At 38.3% G+C, this 22,710-nt stretch overlaps 1 pseudogene; it reads left to right on the top strand.

Annotated features, from left to right (window-relative positions):
* Window positions 1-8,554: 8,554 nt before the first annotated feature.
* Window positions 8,555-9,813, top strand: LOC101432678 (interferon-gamma-inducible GTPase 10-like; annotated as a pseudogene).
* The last annotated feature ends 12,897 nt before the right edge of the window (window positions 9,814-22,710 follow it).

Below are 22,710 nucleotides of genomic sequence, written 5' to 3'. Positions count from 1 at the left end.
ACAACATCTAAACTGCAGCAAATTTTACAAATAATCTCGTACAGATTTTTATGTTTAACTTATATTTACACATCACTGTTTATTGTTTCAGTTACTAATAACATAAGTATTGAATCACTGTTGTAAGGTAGGTTTCTCTTGTTGGACTAATACTTGCAATTAGATTTAAAGCATTTTGTTAACTGAGATTGGGAATAAAGAATGGTTGGTATTACCTGGTCGATTCTCATCTACAGTGCTACCTGCCTAACAGGATTTCACAAACATATGAGCTTTGAATGATTGGTGTAATATTTTTTCATAAAAATATGTGACAGTCTTCTAAGTTCATGAATACAAATTTTATAAATTTAGAATTCAGGACCACCTCTGAGTGAGGAGATGCCCTGTGGGCTCTAATACAGACCTATCTGTTCTAAAATAGGCTATTAGCCTGACCCACTTGTGTCTTCCTATGGAGCTACTGGAGACAATGTTTCTACACCAAATATGCCCAAGTTTTTGCTCTCAGAAGGCTCCATTTCCCATCTGTGGAACAAATGTCACAGTCAACTTTAGATCCTATAGAACATTTTCATCCCTCAACCCCCCTGGGGTACATCCCACCCTCCCTTTCACCATCCAATGTGTGGATCTTGCTTGAAGCCTTATCACCATGTCCCAGACTCCTCAGAATGCTGCTTCTTCAAGGAGAGAACGGGCCTTGGAACCCCATAGATTGTGAAGACTAGCTCATCTCCATGAACCATGGACAAATTCCTGAGGGCCAAGTTTTCTGCTCTGCAGAAGGAAAAGGAATGCTACCCACATCCCAACACTCTGGTGAGGATTTCATGGCATAATACATGTGAACCTCTCTGCACAGCCTACAGCAATCTCTCAGTGAATGCTCTCTGGTCTTCATAAATCTCTGAGGAAGCCTTTCCTTCTGTCCTTCCTCCACCTTCTGACCTCTTACCACGGCATATTGAAGTCATGTGCTTGTGAGTCAGTCTGTGTTGGGCTTTACATGCATTTCCTATTTAATCTTCCCCCAAACACTAACAGATAAGTAATATACTTATTTCTGATTAATGATGAAGAAATGAGTCATACAAATAAGAATTTAGCCTTAAATTGCAAAGCTGATGAATGAGGAATCCGTTACAGACCGTAAGTGTGGTTCTGTGTTTCTGTCAAGGTGGAAGAAGTAGACAAGTCTCTCTTCAATGCAGATTTTCCAGCTACATATGCTGATTTTTCACTGGATACTGAGGTGCTAATCTTGGGACATCTCTATTTTGTTATTGTCATCATCCACCATGCCCTCTCCCTGAATGTCCGTAATTCTCATTCCCTCTCCCACATCACATTAACAAAAAACACCTCAGATTTGCAATTGTAAGGGAAATAGCAGAGTGTCCCCACTTTCCAGAACATTTATAGGGTCTTTACATTCATTAACAGATGGAAATGCCTAATAAGATTATCAGAAAAAAGGATGACAAGAGTTCAGGGTGAGAGAAGGTCGTTGAAACACCACCATCACTAATGCCATCTTAACTGAGACCATAAGCTTCTGATTCCTCTGCCCACAGTAAACCTTCAAGGCCCTTCACCTGGGATCCCTATGAAAAAATTGTAGTCTTACAGGACAGTATGGACTGTGCTTTCTATCCAAAGGCAAGCATAGTTTGTACTGAGCTAGGTAAGGGACTAGCATGGTAATAGGTGATGTATGATGGTGTAGGGCTGGTTGGATGTGAGGAAAATGATCCGTGGGATGGGTCCAGGCTGGCAATCATTCTGGAATGAGAAGTGACCATCTGGAAAGGAGCTCTTTGGTGCCAGGGTAAACTTCTAGACCTTAAGCTCAACTTTGTTCTTCTCTGTCTCTTACAGTCAGGTTCACATTCTACGTCTGCAGCACCAGCATGTATGTGCATTTTGCTCACCTAGGTTTTCCTAAAGGGAGAGGAAAGAGTGCTCCTCACTAGTTGGAAGACATAAGAAGGGATGAAAAATGTTTTTTCTCTTTCTATATTTCCAGAAAGTACACATCCCCTCTCCTGGTATCTCCAGAACATTCTTAAGTCCTATTTTGACCACTTTCAAATAAACAGCTGATTCACTGGCTAATAGGACATGGATATCCCAGGAAATCTCAACAGCTCTCCAATCCCAGTTATACGATCACTTGTGTGAGTTCCAGACTCACTAATTTGACTGTAAGAAAGGTTTTGCTCTGATCTTGGAACAGGCTATGTATTCTGCTTCCACTGAAGTTCACTTCTATGCTAGGACTATGAAAATTTTAAATTTCTATTTAGGGATTCCTATGGGACATGCTAGCTAGAAAAGAGATTAAGTGAGATTAAGCATCCCATTCCCCTTGATTTGTCTAAATCTGCACACAACCCACCACATACATTCATATCACCTTGAATTTTTCTGTGTTAGATCATTTGAAAAACAAAAATGGTATATTGAACAAGTTATAAATCCCACATGGCTGCTTTGTCTTCAACTCTGCAAATGGAAATAATGTTCTGGTCCTTCATAGCCATCAGTAAATATTTCATAACCAGGGATAGACCGGGCAGGTAAGGATAACCTATACATTTCCCTGGTTATAGTATCTGGTTTTAAATGTAACCAAACTCACCAGTCACAGGGCATAAGACAAAATTAATATCAAACTTTCTGCAAAATATATGAAGTAAGCTCCTTTCTTTTGACCATCTCTAGATTTCCATTAGGCTTGTGAAGTTATCCAAATTTTAGGGGAAGATGGGAAATAACTTCTTAAAAATATCTGCTATCCTTCAAGGCTGTAATTAAATCATTGATCATTATTTCATCCCCAAAATCAAGTTGTTCCAACAACTTCCCACTAGCCAGATATTAGGGACTAATTCCAAGATGATGACTTGTTCCTACAGTGTCATGGTAGGCATGTTTCATGAACTCAGTGCACATATACAATGGCAAACTCATGCTGACATATGTTCGCACACCCACACAATATCACTCCTACATGGTATACACACACACTCATACCCTTAAATGTTCATACATTGTGTATATTCACAAATGCTTATTCATGCAAACACATGTTCACACTCCCTCACAAATTTACTCATGGGTAGTGTGCACAGATTTACATATCAGAAAACACATCATACAACTGAATCAAAGGTTTCCAAAAAGTTGCCTTATCTCTACTCTATACTCTGATACCTCCTATCCTATCCTATCCTGTCCTGTCCTGTCCTGTCCTGTCCTATCCTATCCTATCCTATCCTATCCTATCCTGTTTCATTCCATTCTATTCCATCTTATTCCATTCTAATTTATTAACTTAATAAAAAGTTCTGATCATAACATAACTAAATAAGCATCATCTCAGGCATGCAGAATGAGGAACAAGGATCAGTGAATTCTCCATGCAGTATTCTCTGTAAAACATGCCATGTTCAACTATTCAGAGCCCCTAACAAAGGGACTCAAGAAGTGGGACCAGCCTTGTCCCACATATGCAGGTTGGGCTTCAGAGACTATTCATAAGCCCAGAAGTCAATGTGGGCTGAATCTGCAGACTTGTTCCCTGATTGATTACTTTCAGGAATGGTTTTGGGAAAAATCTATGTGCTGATTTAAACCAAGAAAGCATATTGAATTTCCACATGATCAACAATCTTTGCTAGACTGGGAATGTTCTGGGAAGATGGTAAAAAAGTGCTCTTATCTCATTAAACTCATATATAAAGGGAACAATTCAGTGTCCTACAATAGGCATAGGTTTTTTCCAGTGTAGATAAATGTTTAAATTAAGAGTTTTTTAAAGGTTGGTTAGACACCTCATCTCTGAACCCCCTATTCCACCCAGGTCCTTTTTCCCCACATGGTCCAGCTTGGGCAACTAATGGACACTCACAATTCTAGACCATCCCAGACATTTCCTGTTTCATAAACTCAGTGCACAAATGTTCTAATTGCAGAAGGACATCAACATGCTAAGAATCTAGAGATCTGGCACAGAATTCAGGAGAATATAAATAACATACCCTGCCCTCTTTTTCCTAATTTGGTCCCATAATGTCAGGATCATATATTTTAGAGTTGCACTCCTTCCACCCAGTTGGGTTTGGTGGGTTTGGAGCAGCAAAAGTATTTGGATGTTGTCTTTGGTTCCCAAAGAGTGTCAGAGAGAGGCTCTGCTCTGAATTCTCCCTTGAAATTTAATTCAGATCCTCAAGGTCCCCTGTCCTTGGAGTCAGGGCTCAACGTTTTCATGTCTTCACATTATTGTGGTTAATAGCCCAATTGCCACCTTAGAAGCCCCAGCACTTACCAGATCCTGGAAGCTGAGCATAGCTGTATTCAGAGGACAGGGGCACTCCTGGAATATCACTCCCTCCCTGGAGAAGGGCTCACTTTCTTCCCAGACAGTAGAAGTTTCTCTGAGACGGTCCAAAAGCCCGATCCTAGATTCTGTTTGCTCAAGAAATATTCAAGTGAGTTTTGGAGGAATTTGGGTTCACTTAGGAAGGAAAGAGAGAGACAAAGAGAAGAGGAGCTAGAAAAGGACAAACCATTTATCTAGGATTTCCCTCTCACTCCAGGTCCATGGTGTCTCTCCTGTTTACTGCTCAACTCTCTGCAGATCTAAGTCCTTTACTAGGGGCTGATGCCACACAGGGTGTTAGTAAAGTTCAGGTTTCAGTCTCTATTCCTGGAAATGACTGTGTGTTAGGAAAGGAGTGAATGTGAGCTGTGTTCACTCGAATGTTCTTGTTAATACAGGGAGCTTTCATGTAGGAGCAAGAGACCCTCCCTCCTACTCTTGTTTCCATAAGTGGTCAGCCTCTCCATAAAAAGTCTGGGTTCGAGCTAAGGTGGTGTAAACTTCTGGCAGATTTTAACTATTGCTTCACTGAAACAGACATAGGTAGTTAATGCATCCTGTTCTCTCTGTGGTGGCTGTATGAGCAAAGAGGACCCTGGTAACAGGACAGGGACAGAACTACCAGGAAGGAGATTTCCCAAACTTTGGATCTGAGTAACTGCATTTAGCCTTAGGATTTTAGCAGGCTTTTATCTGACCTCAGACTGCAGCACACATCTTCCTTGTGGAAATGGGTGAGAGACATGGACCTTGGATGGAATCCACCTTTGGGGGTCCTCTCTGTAGAAATCAGAACCTGGATGAGAGGGGGTGGGTGGGCAGGTAAAGCAGTCTTTAAGGTATGATGTGGTTTATTGAGTGGACATTTAAAGCAGATGCAGGAGCTTTACAGACCATATATAACATAACTTTGAAGGTGCCATTTGCAAGGAAACTTCTTCGTGGGCAACCTGGCATTAGATAGCCTGCTTTTTGTCATGTTGGTGGATAACTTCAGATGTTTATCTGTTCAGCAGTTTTGTGGGGTCATCTTCAAATGGGAGGAATGTGAGAAATCACTCATCTCAAATTCCAGTACCAACCCCCATTTAAAAATAGCAACTCAGGGCTTCCTATTCTCTACACTCAGATTAGTATGAGAAGTCTTCCACTCACTGAGAGATATGGGTATCATCATCCCCTGTTTGGGTCCAAGTGTCATTGGAAAGAGCAGTAATGACTCTCATCATGGATGTAAGAGCCACACTAGGAAACACTAGGAAAAACCCACAAAGTGCCCTGTGGTCTTAAAGCCCCATGTAGGGTTCACTCATAACAACAGACCCAAATTCAGAGCCAAAATTTTGAGTGCCAAAATTCAGGATGGTGTGACCAGCTTCACTGCTTATCTTGCTATCCCGTATCATTCATGGTTTACATGCAAATTTCAGAATCATATTTCTTCTTTTCTAAATTCATAATACCTTACATTTTCAATTGCAAGATCAAGAGGTGGGATGGCTAGAAAGTTAAGGTTGGGGAGCGGATGTAGCTCAAGTGGTTGAGTGCCTGCTTCCCATGTACAAGGTTCCAGGTTTGATCTCTGGTACCTCCTAAAACAAACAAACAAAACAAGCAAATGAAAAAAACAACTCTCAGTGGAGAACAAATGCAGCTTAGTGGTTGATCGACTGCTTCCCATGTATGAAGTCCTGAGTTCAATCTCTAATACCTCCTAAGAAAATTAAGGTTGCATGTGTGTGCATGTATGCACATGTATGTGCCACATGGAGAGATAGTTTGTTTTTTCTGCTGAGCTCAGTTCTGGGTAGTTATGGAAGTTTAGAAATAGAATCTTATCTGATTTTGTAATAAATGGGGGTGCTGTTCATGTTCTGCATGCTTGTGACTGGAAGGAAGATTTGGGAGGGCATTGCAAGTTGAACTTTACCTGGAGAAAAGTGAGAGAGGAACTCCTTGGAGAAAAGGGAACAGTGGGCTTTACAGAACAGAAATCACTTTTGTTTGAAGTTGGCTTTTGTTTTTTATGAAAAAGTTGTCAAAAAATTTGAAATAAGCATAAAGATCACTGAGTATCCTCAATGGTAAACTTGCTTTGTTTAATGCACACTCTTTAGAGTTTTCTGAATCCATCCTTTCATTGCTTATGGAGCTATTTTACAACAATGTGAATTTTTGATAAGCAATACCAATGCAAAACAATCTTCACCATTTAGTTTGCTAAAGGGCTACTGACACAAAGTACTAGAAATGGATTGGCTTTTGTAAAGGGGACTTATTTGAGATAAAAGTTTACAGATCTGAAGCCATGAAATGTCCAAATCAAGGCACCATCAGAGGTGCTTTCTCACCCAAGTCAGCTACTGTTGATCCTGTTGTCCAGCCATATGGCAAGAAGTTTGCTGATCTCTGCAGAGGTTTCTGACTTCCCCTGCAAAATCTACCATCTCCTAGAGCTCAGCTGTGGACAACCAGATATATGGCTTGCCCGTTTTGAGCCAACTCCATAATTCTCGGCTCCTCCACTTTCTTCCTAAGTTCAGCTGCAAGCTTATCAGCCATATGATTCTTCTCTCCCTAGGCATTACCTATTTCAGCCTCTTGCAGTGTTCTCCTCTTGAGCTCAGCTGTGAGCAAAACTGGAGTCCTTTCTTCCACATGGCAGTATCAATATGGCAGAGTTCTTTTCCCTTGTTAGTATCCATTTACATTAGACTCAGCAAGAGGCCAGAGACTCAGCCTGAGCTATGCCTCACTGACATAGTCTAATTGAAAAGGTCTCACACCCATAGGAATAGATTAGTTCAAAACACAATCTTTCCTTTTTGGGATTCTTAAAAGAACCTCAAATCATCACAGCATGGATTTAAAATATGTCCCTGGAAGTTCAACTGAATTTCCTCACTTGCCATAAAAAATATAGTTCTGCACCCACTTGCAAATTCATTTCAGCATATCTTGAACTATAACTGTGTCTGATCTTTGGGATTCTCCTTTCAATGAATTGTAATATCTGCCTGGTTTCTTCATTAATGAGTTAAATACACTCCTTAGTATGTGGTCATTTTATATTTGTATGAAAGTCATGGTTTTAACCTGTTTTGAAATTTTTCCACTAAGAAAATGGAGGATATAGAGGGTGACTGAGCAGTCCCCTGAATAGAAAAGGTCTGGTGGTGGTTCCTGAGAAAATACTATGCATATAAATATATATTTTGGTCTATCGTTTCCTGATATAAATTTTCTTACCAATAGTGAATGAATATAATGCTTCATCAATAACATAGTAATAATTTCCTGGAATTGTTTCAGTTTAATAATAGATCCATATTTTGAAACTACCCTCTATTTAATAGAGAAAAATACATTTTCCATTTATTTCTTGGGACATTAAATGTCACATGTCTTAAATTCAAAAAAAAAACCTCATCCTTGACATCTAGCTTGGCATAATTATTGTTACAATGATATTTGTACTTGTTTATATACCTTATATACCACATATCTTAAAAAACAGGACACTTCGTGGACTTGTCTTTGTCTCCTACCCTTCGCTCAAGGAATGTCCTGCCCTAGATTTCCTGAAGGGCATGGAAAATGAACTCAGTCTAGAAGTCTTCTGTGTTCACTAAAATTCTAACCAAAGTGATTCTTTTTGCATAATGATAAGTGCTGGGTCTGTACTTAGCTTCCAAGACAATGCATTGACTATATGTATTAGTTTCCTATTGCTGCTGTAACAAATGACCACATGCTTAATGGCTTAATATAATTTTTTTCTGTTATTTTTAAAAGCCATAAATACAAAATGAGTCTAAGGATCTAAAATCAAAGTATTCGCAAGGCTGGCACTTTTGGAGGCTACAGGAGATGATTAATTTCCTTTAGATTTGGGGGAAGGGCATTTTTCTGTTTACCATTCTGTCTTAGAGATTGAGTCCTGGAATATAGAAATCATCAGCATAGAGAATAAATAGTCTCTTCTAGAGCTGTGTAATCTAAATTCATCAGGAAAAAATTCATCATAGTAACAAAGATAAGTGTAATATAATGGGAGTGTGCCAGTGAGACTTGTGCATTTCCCCAACCATGTTTATGTTCTGCTGTGCCATTCAGCTTACTCTTTCTTCTCTTTCCTATTCCCCAGACATTTTCCAGTTAACTTCCATGGATCAGTTCATATCAGCCTTCCTGTCAGGAAAGAATTTTCAGCAGTTAGCTTCCAATTTTGTCCCTTACTATTCAACGTTAATCAGTAAGGGAGGTAGCATGCTTTCTCAGGAAACTCTCACGGGTATTAAAAAAGCCCTTAAATAAGGGAAACTAAAAGTTATGATTGACATGATTCAGAAATCACTTCATGAAACAGAAAATTCCCCCCTGGATGTGGCTGTGATAGGGGAATCTGGACTGGGAAGTCGAGTTTCATCAATGCTCTATGAGGACTTAGTCATGAAGAGGAAAGTTCTGCTGGTGTTGGGGTTGTGGAGTCCACACGAGAGAAAATTCCCTACCAACATCCAAAATATCCAAATGTTACCTTCTGGGACCTGCCTGGAACAGGGACTCCTGATTTCCTTCCAGAAACTTACCTAGGAAAGGTAGGATTTGCTAACTATGACTTCTTCATCATCATTTCTTCCTCATGGTTCGAGTACAATGATGCTCTGCTGGCCCAGAAAATCAAAGAGATTGGGAAACATTTCTATTTTGTTAGAACCAAGGTGCACAGTGATTTATATAATGAAGAGAAAACTAAACCCAGTTCCTTATATAAGGAAAGAGTCCTTCAGAAGACTCAAGACAAATGTCTGGCAAACCTCAATGTCATTGGAGTGCCTGCACCATGTATCTTCTTGATTTCCAACTTTGACCTGGGTGATTTTGATTTCCCAAGCCTGGAGGAGACACTGCTGAAGGAGATTCCTGCTCACAAGTGCCAGCCTTTTGTGCTCCTGCTGCCCAGTTTGTCTGAAGCTGCCATTGAGCTGAAGAGAGATTTCCTTAAAGAGAAGATCTGGCTGGATGCCCTGAAGTCAGCTGCTTTGGATTTCATGCCCTTCATGGCCATCATCAGTGGCTTTGATTTACCCAAACAGGAGAAGTGTTTGGACCTTCACTAAAGCTATTTTGGTCTAGATGACAAGTCAGTCAATGAGATTGCCCAGTATCTGGACATATCCATGCAGGAGATCAAGAGTTCTACCAAGTCCTTGAATTTCTGATTACTTGTGAAGGATGACAGTATAGTAGCAAAAGTCATGAAATGTGCTGAATTGTACTGCTCAGTGAATGGAGGCCTCCCATCTACTATCTTCCAGTTTTTTAAAACCTATTTTCTACATTTGAAATTCCTCAATACAGTAGCTGATGATGCCAAATTTATCTTGCACAAAACTTTAGAGAGCTCCAGTCTAAGAGAATGAGGTGGAGAAAAGTTCTTGTCTAACTGAAGAACAAATAGCTCTTCAATTCCTCAAGGGATTTTACTATGCTTGAAATCTGCATTCCGTGCCTCACTGTGGTTGAATAATGACAGCAATACATCAAATAGTTTTCATTAATCTACATGTGTTGTGCAGTAGTCTATATTTGCATTGTTTTTTCAGATAATAAACATTTTTGTAGCAATTAAGATGACCATTACCTATTGACTTTTTAATTATTTTTCCATTTTATCATCTCAGTAGCATTCTCACCAAAATAAAGAGAAAAACTCCACAAATTTGGAAACATGACTGTGAAGAATAGAAAGTGTATTGTGGGAAAATATAGCAGGACCAGGAGTGAGAAAGTTGACAAGGATGAGAGAAATTATTTAGAATGTCATATTTCCATAAGCTTTTGAGGAAATAGAGGGATAAAAACCATGTTATTGCTTATATTTCTTGGAATTTCTCAAAGCTGGCTAGATGAGAGGGACAGGTGAACAGGGTGCAGTGTGGGGCAGATGACATGAGAGAGTGAAGGAGAAGTGAGAGAGATTCTTGAAAGCAAAGATAAGATAAAACTAGGATATGATATGTGCTCTCTTGCTACCATCCAATTTTTTAGTTCAAATCTCTAAAACAGACCCTAACAAACTTTAATTGTGCCTGCCTAAAGTCCTGGGATTTTTTTTTCCTGCTGTAACAGTAAAATGCCCATGAAAATTCCCCTCCATTCTTCCCCACATCACTGGTAATGGTTTGATACTATTTAATGTTAGTGGTGTTCACTGGGAAGGCCATTCCTAAGTTCCACAATAACTCCAGAATCTCACCACTACCCCCCACCAAATGGTTGGAGGTCACTGATTTATGAGGAGTATAGAGCTGACTACAACAACTCCTACCCTACCAGGCTCCCTACTACACATGAGAGGCTTCCTGTAGGGGAGAAGGTAGAGAAAGCTGTTCTCTTTGCATCCTATTTCCTGTTTAAAAGGTGTAAAATCTTGGCTCTATCTTATGGGTTCTATTATTTTTAAAAAATATTCCTCAGATTTTATGATCTCCTTTGCCTGGGCAGAATTTAAGCTCTTGGGGTCCAGGTGGCTTATATTCACACCACCACATCCCTTCTGTCCTTATAAGGACCATGGATACTGGGAAGTTACCATTCTTCTACCTTTGGTCAAACAGGTATTGCCAGTTCTGGAACCAACATGACCTTTACATCCAGCAGAATAATGACTTTTTCAGCACCCTTGGGCCTATCCATCCCATTACAGTGGCCTTTCATCAAGAAAATGGCCTTTCATCAAGTCCATTGTCTCATGACCTCCCAATTGTAATATCATCTCTCTGCTTTAAGTTTTCTTGTCACCAGAGAGTTGGTGTTGGTAAGAAAGGAAATGATGCCTCACAATTACCCCCCAATACTTCTGACTTAAGACACCTTTCAATTTTCCTCTACCTGCATCAGTGGTCAAACAAGCCCAACCCTGTCTTTTGGCCAATTTAGGGGTCATCAAATGACATGTTGGTACCTCTGCACTAAGATATTACTTGAGCAAGTGGTGTGACAGCAAAAGTCGAGCTCACAGACAACCTGGGTGTCACCCTCCCATTTCATCAGCCTTCCATCAACATGGCAACCAGACAATTGAAATAATGTAGTGGGAACCATTATCAAGAAAGGAGCTATGATTTTCTTGGGGTGCCTCAACTTCTGTATTATTGCAATGACAGATGACTTATTGAGAGCGAACTGTAGGCCAAGCCATAGCTATCTCATTTCACTTTCATAATAGTCTAAGAAGGGGGCATGTTTCCCACTACTACTTTACAAAAGATACCCAAAGTATTAAGTAACTTGCTCAAAGCCATAGAGTTGGAAACTGGGAAAAATGGGATTGGACTCTAGACTGACTCTCATAATCACTTGGTCTTCCTGGTTTCCTCTTTTGGGACCCTAACCAAAGCTCCAGCTTCTTAGTGTCAGTGTCTCAAGATATTTCTCACTTTTCCTTAATTATTTTTCTGAGTTGTACATGAGATCCAAAAGATAGTACAGATAGAAGTGCCAATAATACCCTCGTTATGATCTCAGCAAATGGTGATACTTGACAGGCAAAGTGGGAAAAAAAGGCTTTTTGGAGCAAAGGATAAGTCCTGAAGAAGATTGGAGCATCATTATCATGTGATGGAGTTTCCCAGGGAACAAGACTTTGACATCACCCCTCAAAGAGTCCAGTCACCTTCTGATGTTTTCTTGCTCTCAAGGAGTTCAACCTTTTCCCTCCTTGTAGTCATTTTATTTGCATAGCCTCAATTTGTTCGGATTGCAGTTCATTGATTGACAGTCCCCAATGAAGTCATAACTGTGTGTGCAGCTTCTACAATGAGTCCATATGCCAAACTGGCAGCTTTCTGACAACCCCAACATTGTCCTCATGCTATGAGGATTTTTATTTGGCATTGTATGGTGGTCTGTTTTGGATTGGTTCTCCAACCAAATTGTTTTCAAATATTCTTTCTGCCCTGTTGACCTCCAGCCTATCTCTCCATTGTTTTTGAAAGCTGCTGTACAGCAGGAATTCCTACTTACATTCAGAAAACTTGCAAAATTCTCAGAACTTGCCTAGCAACTCTTCCCAAGGACAAACCCAATGAGTGCCCCAAATTCTCCTGTATCTTTCTCCTTTCCAACTGGAATATTTACTTGCTCAATAATGTATGACTTCATTCAGGCCCCATGTTTTTCTTTTACCCCTATTTCCACCTATGACACCTGTAAACTGCTCAAAGTCCACTGCTTCTTGTCCCCATTCATCCCCAAAGGAGCAATTTTTGAGTCCCACATGTCTTGGTAATCTTTTCTCTATAGTGGTGGCCTGACACCATCCTAACCCCTGTGCCCACCTTGAATCCCAACAACTGTTCCAAGACACATGCCTGTTAGAATCAACTGTTATAGGGTTAACTTGGGCCAATTGTCTGATCAGAGTACCTTCGTTTTTCATTATTGACATTCTCTATATCTTGCACCTGGGCATTCTAAGCCTTTAGCATAATGTCTTTTCAATTTTGTTAGAGTTGGTTTCCTTTAAAAATGTAAACACTTGGCCCCAAATCTCCATATTGAGATTATGGCTGGGATGTTGTGACAGGAACTACATTTTTTATAAACTCCTTATAGGCTCCAAGCCCAGTCCATGAGGGATGATACCCCCATAAGTCTTCAGTACATTAACCAGAGCTGCCCCCTAGACTTGTCTTGGTTTCCACCCTTGAGCTGGGATTTACTCTGCATGCTGGAAATAGCAGAGTATTAGGATCTATATCAAATATCCCACAAAAGACACTTTCAAATCTGAATCTGAATCCCTGTGAGTGTGAACTCATTTCTAAATGGAATCTTAGAAGATGCTATTTATTAAGGTGTGGACTCACTTACTAAAAGGATATTTGAAGATTGTATTTAGATGAACCCAAATTGAATTGGAGTGGGTCTTGATTCATCGTACTGGAATACTTATAAGCAAAAGAAATTAGACACAGAAATAGAAATCAGCAGTCAGAGAAACCTACAGGAGGAGACAGAATCTTAACTCACACCTTTCTATAGGTAAAAATCAACTAAAAATGGGACAAATACTTAAAGATATATACAAAATACAAAGAGATACATTTCTATGTTCTATGTATCTTTATACATGGAACAGATGAAGAAAAGAATGGAAAAAAATTAAACAAATTCTCAGGATACTAACTGACAGCAAGAGATGTGCAAACATATGTGTCATGGGTGTCCCAGAAGAAGATGAGAGGGGAAAATGGGCAGAAGGAATATATGAAGAAATAATGGTAGAAAATTTCCCAACTCTATTGAAGAACATGGGTATGCATGTCCAAGAAGCACAATATACTCCCATCTGAATAAATCCAAATAGTCCAACTCTGAGACACATACTATTCAGAATATCAAATGCCAAAGACAAAGAGAGAATTCTGAGGGCAGCAAGAGAAAAGCACTGTATAACATAAAAAGGATACCCAATAAGATTTAGTGCCAATTTCTCATCAGAAACCATGGAGGCAAGAAAAGACAGTGGTATGATATATTTAAGACATTGCAAGACAAAACTTCCAGCCAAGAATCTTACATCAGGCAAGATTGTCTTTCACAAATGAGGGTGAATTTAGAATATTCATGGATAAACAACAACTAAGAGAGTTTGTAACCAAAAAAAAACAGCTTTGCAGGAAATACTAAAGGGTGTGCTACAGCTTGAAAAGAAAAGACAGGAGAGAGAGGCTTGAAAAAGAGTCTAGAAAAGGAATATTCTATCAATAAGAATAGCTAAAAGTGCCAAAAGAGTGGTGAAAATAAAACATGACAGATAAAATCCAAATATTCAGGAACAAACTTAACCAATAATGTAAAGACATAAAGCACTTATATTCAGAAAACTACAACTCATTGTTAAAAGAAATTTTAAAATATCCAAATAATTGGAAGAATATTCCATGCTCAGGCAGTGGAAGATAGATATCACTAAGATGTCAATTCTACCCAAATTGATATACAAATTCAATGAAATCCTGATAAAAATTCTACCAGCTTTGATTAAATAGATGGAAAACATGATAATCAAATTTATTTGGAAGGGTAAGGCATCCTAAATAGCCAGAAACATCTTTAAAAAGAAAAGAAAAGCTGGATGTCTCTCATTTCCAGACTTTAAATCATATTACCTAGCTACAATGGTAAAAACAGCATGGTACTGACAAAAATATAGGCACGCAGACTAATGAAACTGAATTGATGGTTCAGAAACAGACCCTCACATCTATGGTCAAGTGATTTTTCACTAGTCTGTCAAACCCATGCAGTTTGAGTAGAACAGTCCATTCAACAAACGATGTTGAGAGAACTGGATATCCATAGCTAAAAGATGGAAAATGGGCTACTATCTCATAGTTTATTAAAAAAATAGTTTGAAATGGATAAAAAATATAAATATAAAAGCAAGAACCATAAAGTTTCTAGAAGAAAATGTAGGAAAATATCTTCAAGACCTGGTGGCAGGTGGTGGATTCTTAAAGGAGATAAGAGAAGGACTGAGATGGGCTACTGATGTTTAATGTATTTAGAAGTTCTAATTAGCTTTAATGTAAAAGTGTGGAAATGTATAGATTGGATGGCATCACATTATAGTGTGTGTTTATAAAACACGTTTATAAAAAATCTGGTTTATAAATGGGAAAGTGGCTGAAAATGGTGGTCTAGGGATGTAAATGCCAAAAGACAGAAAGCTAGAGAATAATCTAGGGACTGAATAGCACAGTAAACCCAGAGGCAGTTGATGGTACAGATGCAAAAGTGTCCTTGGGAAGCTAGAGAAGATGTACATCATTATTGCAGGGTGGTAGAAATGTAGAAAACTCGGGAAAAATACAACTGGAGTGACCTATGGACTGGTTAATAGCAATAATGTAATATTCACACATCTATGCCAAAGATGTACTGCATTGATAATGGGAGAGTATGGGAAAAGTATGCCAAATGCATGCTATGGACCTGGTAATAATCTGATACTATCTTATAATCTGTAACAAATGTTCTACCACAAAGTGGTGTGTTGATAGAAGGTGTTATTTGGGAATTCTGCACATGTACATGATTGCTTTGTAAGTTTACAACTTTGGTCATAAAAATATATTTTAAAAATAATAATAGGGTGGATTGGGGGAGAAATACACCAAATGTAAGATAAGGACTATAGTTAGTAGTAAGATTTTGATGATATTTTTTCACAGTTTGTAGCAAATATCTCAAACAATACAAGGTGTTGGTGGTCGGTTGATGTATGGGACCCCTGTATGATGTTATGTGTTTGTTTTGTAAGTTCACAACTTTTATTGTACTTTTATTTTTCATGTAAATTCATGCATAAATAACACAACAATAATAATAATAGTGTGGGTTGGGGAAAAATACTTTGGTTTGTAGTAATATTTTGAGGATGCTCTTTAGTTATTAGTTTAAAATGTTTCAAAATAATGTAAGTATTGGTAGTAAGGTGAGGTGTGAAAGCTCTGTGTGATGTTATGTATGTTTGTTTTGTAAGTTCATAACTATTACTATACACTTATTGTTTATGTATGTTTATGTATGAATGATATACTTGAATAAATTTTTAAAAATCATAAAATATGAAAAAAAGACAACCCAATTACAACATGGGCAAAAGTCTTGAAAAGACAATTGTCCATAAAGGAAATACAACTGGTAAAGAAAAACATGGAAAAATGTTCAACATCCTAGCTATTAGGGAAAAGCAAATCAAAAACTACAATGAAATATCATTTCATACTTATTAGACTGGAAACTACTAAAAAGTTGGAAAACTGCAAATGTTGACAAGAATGTGGAGAGATAGGAATGCTTATTTACTGTTTGTGGGAATGTAGACTGGTATAGCTACTCGGAGGACTGTTTGACAGTTCCTAAGGAAGTTGAATATAGACTTGCCATATGATGTGGCAATATCATTGCTAGATATATACCCAGAAGTAGTGAGAGCAGTGACATGAATAGACCTTACACCTATATTCATAATGACATTATTCACAATTGCCAAAAGTTAGGTGTCCATCAACTGAAGACTGGATAAACAAAATGTGTTGGATCATGTTTATGACACAATATTATACAGCAGTAAGAAGAAATGAAGTCATGAAGCATATGACAACATGGATGAACCTGCAGGACATTATGCTGAGTGAAGCAATCCAGACACAAAAAGATACTGTATGATTGCACTATTATAACTAAATATATTAAGTAAACTCGAGGAATTAACAATTAGAATACAGTTTACCAGAAAATAGAATGAGGTTAGAGAATTGAAAGCTGATGGTTAATCTGTGCAGGTTGTTTGTAAAAGGTTGCTTGTAAATCTTTGGAAATGAATGGAAATGGTGAGAGCACATCATGCTGTTTGTGATTAGCAGAGCTGTTATACAGAAATGACAATTATTGAAATGGAAAGTCTAAGGACATGTGTATTACTAGAAAGAAAGTCAAAATATGTTACGTGTTACTGTATAATAGCATGCAACCTCCTGTAAAACATGAATATAGATGATATTGCATATATGAGACTTTTTACAAATTATAAATACAAATAGAAGTAAACAGCATAACAGCTATGTACAGCAGGGGAAGCATAGAGAGATTGAGAGGTGATGAGTTCTGTTTGGTTTTTGTTTATTATTATTATTGTTATTAATATTATTACTAGAATAATGAAAATGCTCTAAAATGATTGAAATGATGGCTGCACAGCTATGTGATTATACAAAACACCATGGATTGTAAATTTGGATGGATTTATGTTTTATTAATATGTATCAATAAAATTTTTTGTTAAAAATTTGGCAAATGATTCGAATAGACATTTCTCAAAATAAGATATCCAAATGGTCAAAAGTACATGCAAAGGTACTCAACATGTTTAGCCACCAAGGAAAGGAAAATCAAAACCACAATGAGATACCATTTGACACACATTAGAATGGCTCCTATTAAAAAGAAAAGAGGAAATAAGTGTTGGAGAGGATGTGCAGAAAGAGGCACAGTTACTCATTGCTGGTGGCAATGTAAAATGGCAGAGCCACTTTTGAAAATAGTTCGTCAATTCCTCAGAAAGTTAATTAGAGGATGACTGTATGAGCCAGCAATCCCACTTCTAGGTATATGCACAAAAGAATTGAAAGCTGGGACTCATACAGATATTTGCCCGCAGATGTTCATAGCTGCATTGCTCCAAACAATTGCAAAAAAATGGAAGCAAGCCAAGTGACCATCAAACTATGAATGGATAAAAAATGTGGTATTTATACAATGTGTAATATTATTCAGCCTAAAAAGGAATAAAGTTCTGATATATGTGACAAAATGTATGAGCTTTGGAGACACATGTTGAGTTAAATAACCCAGATGCAAAAGGACAAGTATTTGGTCTCACTGATATGAAATAGTTAAAATAAGCAAATTTATAGAGTCTAAATCCAGAATATAGGGTTACCGGGGGTTGGGGTGGGAATAAAGAATAGAGAGTTAAGGCTTGAAATATTTGGAATGGTGGAAAAGTTTTGGTACTGGACATTGGTGATGGCAGTGCAACATTCTGAACATAATTAACAGCACTGAAATATACCTCTGAATGTGGCTAAAAGTGGAAATGTTTGGCTATCTATATGGAATAAAATATTTTTTTAAAAATCCATGTAATTTCCTTACACAAATAATGAACCCTAATTTAATTCATGGATTATATTTTAATACTATAAGCATAAAAATGTGTTTTGCAATTGTAACAAATGAACAATACAAAGGAAAAGTGTAAAGAATAGGGTGGTATATGAGAATTCTATATTTTATGCATGAATGCTCTGTATACCCACAGCTTTTCTCATTAAAAAATAATAATAATTGCATCTGTATTTAATCTCCCTCCCTCAAGTGGAATCCTCTATGGTAATTTTATCAAGTAAATTAAAACTCACTGAAGGAATGTTGTGCTGCTAAATAGAGTCCAGAATAAAAGCAATGAGGAGGTGGGGCAAGATGGTCTCCAACAGAGTACAACCTGGTCATCTCTCCTGCAAAGGACTGGCTGAGTAGGGATGGAATCTTGTCAGAGTGGGCTGTTTCAGGAACCTACAAAATAGGAGGTGTCCGGACATCAATCTGGAAGACTGAGACAAAAATAGTGCTTGCTCAAGGTAAAACTGCAGGTTTCTAACCCTGAAGTCAGAAGCTGTGAGGAGGAAAACCTTTCCCCCTAGGACTGAGGGCTGCAGCACTCCCTGAAAACTGCCGGCTGTGTGGCAGCATTCCCAAGCACCATGTTCACCAAATGCATGATCCTCAAGTCTGTGTTCCCTGAACCCCCATAACCCACATTCCACAGACCCATGTAACCCGAGCCCACATTATCCTGGGTCTCCATTTCCTGAACCCAGCACTTCCTGAAATCTGGCTTTCCCCTAGCCCTGTGGTCTCAGACTAACTCCGGGAGTGGGAGGGTTTTGGTAGGAGGTGCAGAGGGGCCTGAGGAGGGCAGGTTCAAATTTCTGGTCCCCCTTCCTTTTTTTTTCCAGCGTGGAGGAGCATACAAGCTGGCTTGGGGAGAGCCTCAGAAGAAAGGAGAGGCGAATCCTCTGAGAAAGACCGATTTACCAAAACATCCTGGGATAGGAAACTTGGTCTGGGAGAAGATGGAGTCAGAAAATTAACTAGCCCCTCTGAAGCACACCTAAGGGAGAGGGACAGTAGGACATTCTTTATAGACTCCAATAGCATTTGTAGGGTTCCTGACAATGTGTGGGTACTCTCTCAAAAAATTAAGAGTCATTATTTTCTGTGGTGAATTGGTTCACCAGGAATCATTTGAATCTCCTATGGAACCCCTTACACAGCCTTCCTGCTGCCCTGGGAGAGAAGGAAGTGAGGAAGGGAGAAAGGGGGAAGGTCAGACTTCTAAGCAGTGGGAAGGTCAGACTTCTAAGCAGTTTATTCAATTGCAAAGAGGATTCCTTGCTTGAGGCATTGTCAGCTCTTATTTGTTGGTTTGTTTTCTTGTTTTTCATTCCTCTTTATCCCCCCATGGCCCTTTTTTCTTTTTCTTTTCCTTTTTCATTTTCTTGCTTGCTTTTCCCTCCATTTTTTTCTTTCTTTATATTAGATGTTGCAGGCAGTGTTTCTTATTTGCTGTGTTTCCTCATCCTCAATTTCCTCTTTTCTGTGTGTACTGATTTTGGTTACCAACTCTATCCCCTTTCCTTTACATCTTTCTATCCTCCATCATTTATTGTTTCTCTTACATTTCATCACTCTTTGTTTAGCCCCCAATTTTTCTGACTTTTTATTTCTAATACCTCTATTCTGTTTTCTACCTTTTATTCACTCTTTATATTATTGTTCTTTCTTTTCCCTTTCCCTCTCTCCTGACCACACTGACTTTTTAATTCATACTATATTCCACCCCATATTCAGTTTATTATGTCATTATAAGAACCCCAATATTTTTTTTTACAGTTATGACTCTACACAGCTTACATGAGTTTCATATCCATTCTCCTAGGTTTCACATGGTTCTTCTGCTAACATTTACTATCAATACTGCTATTATACTTTTTATTTTCTTACCCCTTTTGCTTTCTCTGACCCTAATATTTTCCTTCAAGGGAACTTAGCCAACAAGAAGGAGGTGGAATAAGAATAAAAAAGTGACAAAAGGAAGACATAGCACACACACAAACAACAACTAATTAAACCTTGAGACCAGATGAAGAAGCTAATCAACTGAATAAACTCATCAAGATAAAATGATGACCAGACAGCAACAAAAAACTACAAACCATACCAATAATCAGGAAAACATGGCTCAATCCAAGGAACAAACTAAAAACCAGGAAGAGGAGTGGAACACCGAATAACTACTCAAAGCTCTCAAAATACATATCATGGGCAAATTTAATGAAGTGGAGGAAGAGATTAAGGATATTAAGAAATCACTTGGAGAGTATACAGGAGAAATTGCAATCATAAACAATAAGATAACATATATGATGGGGATGAATGGCACAATTCAAGAAAAAAAATACACTTTCAGCAAATAACAGCAAAATTGAAGAGGTAGAAGAAAGAATTAGTGATGTGGAGGACAGAACATCTGAAATAAAACAGACAGTAGAATTGATCGATAAAAAGATAGAAAAAATCCAGCAGGGATTTAGGAACCTTAATAACAATGCAAAACACACAAATATACACATTATATGCATTCCAAAAGGAGAAGAGGAGGGAAAGGGGATAGAAGGGATGTTGGAGGAAATAATGGCTGAAAACTCCCCAACCCTATTGCAGGAGATGGATATACATGTCCAGGAAGCATAAAGACTGCAAAAAGCATAAATCACAACAGGTCTAACCCAGGGCATATATTTATCAAATTATGCAATGCTCAAGACAAAGAGAAAATGCTAAAAGCAACAAGAGAAAAAGAGCCCTCACATACAAAGGAGGCTTCATAAGTGTGAGTGCTGATTTCTCATCTGAAACCTTAGAGGAAGAAGGCAGTGGTATGATGAAGTCAAGATGCTAAAAGAAAAAAAAATTTTCCAACCAAGAATACTCTATCCAGCAAAGCTAGCATTCAAAAATGATGGAGAGTTCAAAATATTCACAGATAAACAGAAACTAAGAGAGTATGCCAACAAGAAACCTGCCCTTCAAGAAATAATAAAGGATGTTCTGCAGGAGGAAAGAAAAAAACAGGAGAGAAAGAGTTGGAGGAGAGTGTAAGAACAACTACAAATACAAAGCAGTGAGGGTAAAAATCAAACAAAATAAAATATTACAAACACAAATCCAAAGGAAATATGGCTAATATAAGCAATTCTTTGAAAGTAATAACACTGAATGTCAGTGGATTAAACTCACCTGTTAAGAGACACAGACTGGAAGATTGGATAAGGAAATATGACCCATCTATATGCTGTCTACAAGAAACACGTCTTAGACCCAGGGATCCAAGGAGATTGAAAGTGAACAGCGGGAAAACAATCTTCTAGGCAAACAATAACCAGAAAAGGAAGGGAGTAGCTATATTAATATCAGACAAAATAGACTTGAAATGCAAAACAACTGTGAGAGACAAAGATGGACACTTCATATTAGTGAAAGGGATAATCTTTCCAGAAGAAAGAACTACCATAAACATTTATGCCCCTAACAAGGGCACCTCCAAAAACATGATGCAAACACTGGAAAAAAGAAGTGAAGAAATAGATGCCTCTACAATTACAGTGGAAGACGATAATATACCATTATCACCATTGGAAAGAACATCTCAAAAGAGAATCCATAAAGAAACAAAGATTTTGAACAATATGTTATAGGATCTGGACCTAATAGACAAATACAGAACATTACACCCAAATACAGCAGGATAAACATTCTTCTCAAGCACACATGAATTATTCTCCAAGATAGACCACATGTTAGGCCACAGGAAAAGTCTCAATGTATTCAGAAAGATTAAAATCATACAAAACAATTTCTCTGACCACAGTGGAATGAAGCTGGAAATCTGCAAGGCCAGAGACCCTGATTTGGCACCAAGATATGGAAGTTAAACAACACACTCTTTTTTTTTTTTGTCTTTATTTATTTTTTTAATATTACATTCAAAAAATATGAGGTCCCCACATACCCTCCACCCCCTTTACTCCACTTTTCCCCCCATAGCAACATTCTCCTCCATCATCATGAGACATTCATTGCATTTGGTGAATACTGCACCTCATGGTCAATGGTCCGCATCATAGCCCACACTCTAACACATTCCATCCAGTGGGCCATGGGAGGACATACAATGTCCGGTAATTGTCCCTGCAGCACCAATCAGGACAACTCCAAGTCCCGAAAACACCTCCACATCTCATCTCTTCTTCCCATTCTCCACATCCAGCAGCCACCATGACCACTTTCTCCACACCAATGTCACATTTTCTTCGATTACTAATCACAATAGTTCATGAATAGAATATCAGTAAGTCGACTCTAATCCATATTCTATTCCTCCATCCTGTGGACCTTGGATTGGTTGTGTCCACTCCACATCTATATCAAGAGGGGGCTTAGATTCAACATGGATGCTGGATGCAACCCTCCTGCTTTCAGTTGTAGGCACTCTTTGCTCCATGTTGTGGTGGTTGACCTTCTTCAACTCCATGTTAGCTGAGTGGGGTAAGCCCAATAAAACATAGTGTAGGAGCTGAAGTCTGTTGAGGCTCAGGGCCTGGCTATCATATGGTCAGTCC

Source organism: Dasypus novemcinctus, chromosome 2, assembly GCF_030445035.2.
Source record: "Dasypus novemcinctus isolate mDasNov1 chromosome 2, mDasNov1.1.hap2, whole genome shotgun sequence".
Lineage (NCBI taxonomy): Eukaryota > Metazoa > Chordata > Mammalia > Cingulata > Dasypodidae > Dasypus > Dasypus novemcinctus.
The sequence above is the reverse complement of the archived record's forward strand: the minus strand, read 5'-3'. Positions and strand labels throughout refer to the sequence as shown.